Genomic DNA, 7,299 nt, shown 5'->3' with positions numbered 1-7,299 from the left:
TGGCCCTCCTGGCCCCAGCCACAGGCTTCCCGCTAGCGTCTCCACTCGCGCCCCCTCCCCCTAAGCCCCGCCTCCCCCGCGCCCACTCTAGCCCTCCCCTCTGCGGAGGGAGGACCCACCCCTGCACACATGGCTAGGCCTGGGGTGACTAATTCGCTGTGCTCCACACCTCCCACCCGGGCCTCAGGACTTATTCATACTGCAGGGACCAGGTACCAGGGACAGGGACGGTGGGGTTGGGGCTCAGCCAGCCCCTCCCACTTGTCAAGTGCAGGCTGGCCGGATTAGCCAGAGTCTCCTGGTTAGCTTCCTCCCTCCGCCACCTCGCTCCTTCCTAAGGGGGCGGGGCCAGACACTGCTCTCCTGGACCCTGACTGGCCAGAGCCCTGGGTGTGGCTGAGGTTCCACCTGGCCCCTGTTGCTGTTGTGAATGGGACAGGCCTGCCTGTGTGACAAGGGTGACAGGACAGCCTAGTGCCCGTGCCAAGTCCTAGGTGAGGCCCTCTATGTCCACTGTGCCCCCAGGGAGATCCATAAGTGCAGCTCAAGAGGGGCCCCCGGCTCCTGCAGGGTCCTGGCCCGGAGTCCCAGGGCTCCTAAGGGGATGGGAGAAGGCTGGAGGGAGGGGAGAGTAAGGAGGAGCGGGGAGGGGTGTGCGGCTCTGCAGTCAGCAGCGCAGAGGAAAGCAGGCACCATATAAGGAATGGGGCTCCGGAAGCTGAGATTCCCTCCGAGGGAGGCCCCTTCCGCCTCCTGGCAACCATGGTGGGGGAGGACCCAATCCTGGGTTCTCCTGGGTTCTCCGTGCTGGAGGGCTGGTGTGGGCTGCAGAAAGGGCCGTCTGCTGTCACCTGGCGCAGGTGCACACAATGGCATGGCCACACCCTCAGGGGTGAGGACCCCTTATGCTGACTGCCAATTTCCCCCTCCCTCTCTGAGACATACACACTGCACACTCATGCCCCCCACTCACACCCTCACATGCACATTCATGCCCCCACTCACACCCTCACATGCACACTCATGCCCCCCACTCACACCCACACATGCACACTCATGCCCCCCACTCACACTCTCACATGCACATTCATGCCCCCCACTCACACCCTCATCTTCCATGCACACTCATGCCCCCCATTTATATCTTCACATGCACACTCATGCCCCCCACTCACACCTTCATAGCCCATGCACACTCATGCCCCCCACTCATACCTTCACATGCACACTCATGCCCCCTACTCACACTCTTATAGCCTGTGCACACTCAAGTTCCTGCTAACAGTTCCTCCTGACCAGCCTCCTGACCTGACTTGAGGTGCACAGGTGCCATTCTCTGGAGTTCCCACTCGCCTCTCCCTGTGCGCCCCCCTCCCTCCCTGCAGCCAGTCTGTGTCTTCCTTACCCCCAGGCTTCCGTCCCTGGAGGGAATGTCTCTGGCAAAACTCCCCAAAAATGGCTCTCCTGGCATTTCTAATTAAAGGCAGGTGGGCGGACAGAGCGGGGAGGGTGGAAGGGCTCTGCAGAGTGAGGGGAGCCGGCAGAGAAGCTGCTAGAAGGAGACCTGGAGCCTTCCAGGGAGAGGCCTGCACAGGAGGTAGGAGGTGTCTGCAGTGGGGCGCACTGGCATGGTGAGTGGCTGCCCTGGGCGACTGCTGAGCCACATTCTGAGTACAGGTCCCTGCATGTGAGACCCATGTTCTTCAGGGTGCAGCCCACCCGCCCATGTGGCCCTGAGGCTCCTGACCCAGCTTGCTCTGGGTCTCTGGCCTTACCCCTTGGAGAGGGGCAGGCAGAGAGGAGGAGGTGGGCTTGGGCAGGCAGGAACATGGGGGTCAGTCTGCCCCTTTGTGGGGGACCAAGCCCAGGGCTGGGATAGACCCTCTTGGAGCACATGGCCCCTGCCCACCCCTCTCATCACCACTGGATAGCCAGAAGGAGCTGGCGGTGGCACGGGGACTCCTGCCCTCCTGCCCACACTCTGCACAGAGGCCGGAACACAGGCCGGCAGTGACAGATGACAGCCCGCAGCCGCTGCTCCGGGAACACTTAATCGCTGCCCAATTATCACCCCAGAAGCCCTCAGCAAACCCCCGCACTGAAGCCCTGGGCTCTGCTCTTCCACCTCCGGAAAAGAGGCCAAGCTGGCTCCCCACAGCCGAGTTCCCAACAATGACACGGGGAGGGGGAAGCCCTGGGCACTGAGTGTGGACCCCAGCCCAGGACCAAGCCAGGGTCTGGGGACCCCACTCTCAGAGTCAGCCTAGTCTGCCACCCCCATGGTCCAGGAGAGGGCGAGCCAAGGTGGCCAAGGGGGCTGTCCAAGGCTGGTTCCAGGTGGTCCTGGCTCTGGCCCCGACGGTCCTCTGCAGACCCCTCTGCCCCCAGGGCTCCAGGCTCCCTGGCCAGGTTCTGGCTGCCTGGTGCTGGGATGCCTGCTTCAAGAAGTGGTCTTCCCAAATGCAGCTGAACCTCTGCACTCCCAGCCCGGCTTCAGAAATGGCACACTCCCACCTCCCTTCCTGACTGCCCAGCGCCCAAGTCCTTCCATAGGCATCACGTGCATGGCTCCAGGGACCCCTCCTCACTGGCTTCCAATCCACCACTGCCTGGACCCCAGAGGTATGAGGGGCCTGCTCAGCAAGGAGTGGGCTGTGTAGCCTAGCCTCCCTCCCTGCTCCCCTTCGTGGCTGCCCAGCTGTTCCTGCCAGGTCCCCTCTGCAGGAGGCCAGGGGCTGACTCACACCTGGGCTCTGCAGGCCACAAGAGGTCTCTCTGGGGCCCCACTGCCTGGCCCTGATGGCCCCGATGGCCTGCTACCCCACTAGGCCCCAGTGTGGGCAGTTAGCACCGCTTAACAGCCGAGGGCCTGCGGCTGCTCCTTCAGGAACAGAGCTCCAACCTGTACCCCACACTCACACGCACAGACATGCACAAGCACACGCATGCACACACCCACACACAGAGCAGGTGCCGCATGTTCAGGCTCCTGTGCCCCTGGGCTGTGTGGCCTCACCCTGCAGCCAGGGGGACAGGTGGTGGCCTTCTGCTCTGCTTCTCACTCATCTGCTCCAGGACTCACACTCTCCCAGGGGTGGGGGTGGACAGTAAGAAACATTCCTGCCCCTTGGCCCTGCCACAGTCCACCTGCCCCCTATATGTGACACTCCTTGGCCTTGCAGCCCTGCAGGTGACCTCGTCCCCTAACCTCTGCTGGCTCTTCCCCTAGCATGTCTGCCTCCTGTTGGCTCTCTGCACTCAGCAGAGGGCAGGGCTTCCTGACCACCCGGACTGAGTGACAGCTCTCAGGCACCCTGCGTCCAGCAGGCCCTCAACGGAGGGTGAAGGGATGGCCCCATCTCTGTCCCCTTTTGAGGAGGGACATTCAGCAGTTGCCTGCCTGAGCTGCAACTTTCCACCTGTGAAATGGGTGATGGTGCTGGAGTGTCCAGTGAGGCCCAGGGCTATGGGATCTGCCTGGGTCCCTGAAGCCTGCCCCTCTTGCCCCGCCTGATCTTGCCCGAAGATCTCTCAACTTGTCCTGCTATGAGCCCCCTCCTCAGAGTGTCGTTCTGGGGATATGTGGCGTTCGCTCTGCCTGGGCTCCTTGGAAAGGGCACTCTCTGCCGTGGTGGTGCAGACCCCAGACCGGCAGGAACCTGCTCCGAGCAGCAGGAGGACCCAGCTGTCTCCAGCCCTGCGCTGAGTGGGCACGCACCCCCAGGGCCTATGTCCGGCGGTCTCTCCTCTGTGGGTGTTAGGACAGGGAGGACTGGAGCTGGGCTCGAGGCCCCAGGCCCCACCCGAGGACATGGGAGGCATGCGGTGGGTTCCCCTGAGACGAGGGGAAGACCAGAGAAGGGAAAAGGGGACTGAGATGGGAATGGTGGAGCAGGGGGGCCCGAGACACCGGGACATGCTGCTGCAGCTTGACTTCTCAGGGACCGCGGTCACTCCCGCAGTGGTCCTAAGGGTCCAGGCTGCTGAGCTGGTAAGTGATGGGGGGCCCTGTGTGTCTGTCCAGCCACGCCTGCCTGGTCCCCCACGAGGTGGCTGCTATAAGACCCCAGAAGCGAGAATGGCCAGCAAGGGGTCTAGGAGCCAGTGGGTGCTGAGCCCAGCTCTCAGGGTGACTTGGACACAGCCATAGGGCACTGAGGCTGATGGCCTTCGGAGCCCATGGGAGCCAAAATGGATCCCCCAACCTCCGCCTTCCATCCCTGAAGCTGCGGAAACATTTCTTTCTGCCTCCACCCTTCTCCGGGTGGCAGGTTGGCAGGCTGTGTGCCGAGTCGCTGTCCCCGGAACAGGCAGCCTGTTCGTCTGGGCCCCCACACACCAGACCCTCCTCCCCGCTCCTTCCTGCCTCCTGCCTGCGCCTCCGGCCCAGCCGCAGGAAAGTTCGGTACTTTTCCTATCCTGGCACAACCCTGCAGCTCCTCCCAGCCTGCGGGTCTCTCCTCAGACCAGGAGGCAGACAGGGGCACCCAGTGGCCCAGGAGAAGCTCGCTGCTCACCGCCACACCCACATTTCATGGGAGGGGAAATCGAGGCCCAGAGAGGGGCAGGGCTTGCCCAAGCCACACAGAAGGACAGAGCCAGGGCAGGCCACAAGTGTGTCTGGAAAGTCCCTCCACCCTGCCTTGGCCTCAGCCTCCTCCCTGTGAAGACTCAGGACCACTCTGCCCTGCTCAGCCGTTCAGTCAACAAACCTTCCTGTGCCAGGTTGATGGGCAGGGCCAGGCGGGGCCCAAGGCCATGCGGACGCTGCCACTAGCAGGGCCTGGCGAGCCCAGACCTCCCCTGTAAGCCCTGGCAGGCGCCTCCTCCTGGGGTTCCTGTTTTTTGTTATTTGTTGTTGTTGTTGTTTGCTATAGGGCATGTGTGCTCGCCAGACAGAGAGAGACAGAAAGCGAGAAATCACCCCCCAGGGGGGATGGCCATGCTGCAATCCCTTCTCCTCCATTCTCCTCTTGGGATCCTGGGTACACACACATGCGCATGCCCGGTGTGAGTTTAAGCCACCGGGTCCAGGACTCTAACTGCGGTCGACTACATGGGAGTCCAGCGACATAGCCATTATGCTAACTGCTGGTCCCTCCTCTTGGGGTTCTTGTCAGGGCCAGGCTGGTCCTCCCTGACCGGCACTGCCCAAGTGGGAATAAGCGGGGAGGGGCCACTGGGCATGCCAGGGGCAGACCACGGGGCATGTGAGCCGGGAACGCAGGGAGGGACTGGAGCTCCGGAGGCTGTCCCAAACACCTTCATTTGGGAATGTCCCCTCAGCACTAGATAGGGACTGGTGCAGAGCCTAAAGGGGCCAAAGTCACATATCCTAGCTTATCAGGAAGAACAGCTGAGGTTCCTCTCAGCCAGAACAGCATAGTGGGGAGAGGTGGGGATGGCCGGACCTTTGCCATAGATTTCTCTACCAGGGTGCCCCACCCATCGCCACCCCTTTCACTTGACTGTCGTCTCCTGGTGTGAAAGCTAAGCGTGAAGCCGCAGCTTTGCTTCAAATGTTGTGTGCATCTGAGCCCAGCATCACCGCCTCCAGGAAGGCTTCCTGGTTTCGGTGCCCTGCTGACCGAGCAGTCACTGTTCCTCCTCCCTGCATATGCTCCACTCTGTCGGAGCCCCTAAGCTGGTTTGTGACTGTGTGTGTTAGTGTATGCATGTCAGAGATGTTTCGACACCTGGGTGTGCTGGAGCCAGCAGCCAGGAGATAAGGAGGGAGGGTCTGGCAGGGCAGAGCCTGGAGGGTAGGGGAGACTATAGAGGGGTAAGGGGCAGCCCAGGGCTGTGAGTGCAGGGGGAGGGGGCCAGGGAAGGGCAGGCAGATGGCAAACTGTTTGGGTGGGTGTCCCAGACAGAGAAGAGCCAGGTATGAGAACAGCTGGGGGCCCCTGGCAGCTGGGCTGCAGCTCCAAGCTGGGGGCCCTGGTCCAGAGCAGTGCAGAAAATGCTCTTTTCTCCCGCCCCACTGGGCCCCCGGCCAGACCTGAGGCCCACCCCACTACCTTCCTGGACGCCCACCTGGCCCAGACCAGACTTCAGGAACCCCGAGGGTGGTCGGCCCCTCCATCAGCATGGGGGTTTTCTGCCAGCTGGCTGGCGGGGGTTCAGGACTCGTGCCAGTGAGAGGGTGGCGTCCAGGACAGCCCCCGCCCCCGCAGCCACGGTTCCTGCTGTTCTCTGCAGCTCCATTTAAATCTCTGCAGCCTGCAAGCTTGCCAGCCACCGCTCACAGCTCACTTCCGGCGCCATAAAAGGAAAGAGGCTGAGAATAGCGCGTTGTGACGCGGTGAGGGCCTCCGCAGGCAGGCTCCCCGCCACCCAGGACCCCTGCCTGGCCCGGGCCCCACCGGAAGTAGATGGCCAGAGCCCCCAAATCTACCCTAGCAACACTGGCTGCCATGTGACCTTGACTGTATCCCTGGAGTTCTGTAACATCTGCCTACTCCCAGAGGCCCAGAGGGTCACTGTGCCCAGCAGGGCAGGTGGGGGACAGCTGGGGCTGTTCCTCCCCTAGGAGAGATCCCAGCCCCGCATGGCGGCTCCTCAGTCCCCCATAGCCCCCAGGTACCCTTCTGTAGGCTGAGGGCTCCGGGCTCTGTACTGGACATGGCAGAGTGGGGGTGGCCAGCTGGGGACCGTCACAGCCTTCTGAGCACCTATGGGGTGCCCAGAGGTGGCACTCACTCATCACCTTGACTGGCTGTGAGAAGGCTCGGCCAAGAGGATGCTGAGACCAAGAGGGCAGATGCTTAGGAAGCACCGCTGTGCCCCGCCCCACCCTGCCCTACCCTACCTAGCTGCGGGTGGGGGCCCCATCTCACCCAGGACCAAGGGAAGCTTTCCTGGGGCAGCACCTGTGGGCCGTGCTCTGGTTGCCCCCCCAACACCCCTCACAGACTGGGACATAGACCCTGCCCCTTCCACTCTCCCCCACCTGCTACACCTTGCCCAGTCCCTGGGCCTCTCTCCGGGCCTGGCTCAATGCCCTCTAGGCACCAGCTCCAAAGGCCAGCATGGTCACAGCCACCACACACCCTGCCAACCCTGCCCCACCTCCTTCGGCCCCCTTGAGTAGTGGCCCAAGACCTCCCTGCCCACTGTGAGCCTCCAGGACACCAGGTACCAGCTCTGGTCCTGGGCCTCATGGAAGTGTCGGCCTCAGATCCTTGTGCCAGGCAGAGCCTCCTCACCCCCGACCTGCACTCCACAGGGTGCCTTGGTGGGCACCTGGGGCCCAGGCTGTGTGCGGCTCAGCGAGGCTCAGGGTGTGGCAGGGGCCAC

At 62.9% G+C, this 7,299-nt stretch overlaps 1 protein-coding gene across 1 annotated transcript in view; it reads right to left on the bottom strand.

Moving 5' to 3' along the window:
* ARC (activity regulated cytoskeleton associated protein) overlaps positions 1–7,299 on the bottom strand; it is a 23,084-nt gene that overhangs the window by 5,270 nt on the left and 10,515 nt on the right. The gene's annotated exons all lie outside the window — the stretch shown is intronic.

The sequence above is a fragment of the Tupaia chinensis genome, unplaced genomic scaffold (genome assembly GCF_000334495.1).
Source record: "Tupaia chinensis unplaced genomic scaffold, TupChi_1.0 Scaffold000335_1, whole genome shotgun sequence".
Lineage (NCBI taxonomy): Eukaryota > Metazoa > Chordata > Mammalia > Scandentia > Tupaiidae > Tupaia > Tupaia belangeri.
The sequence above is the reverse complement of the archived record's forward strand: the minus strand, read 5'-3'. Positions and strand labels throughout refer to the sequence as shown.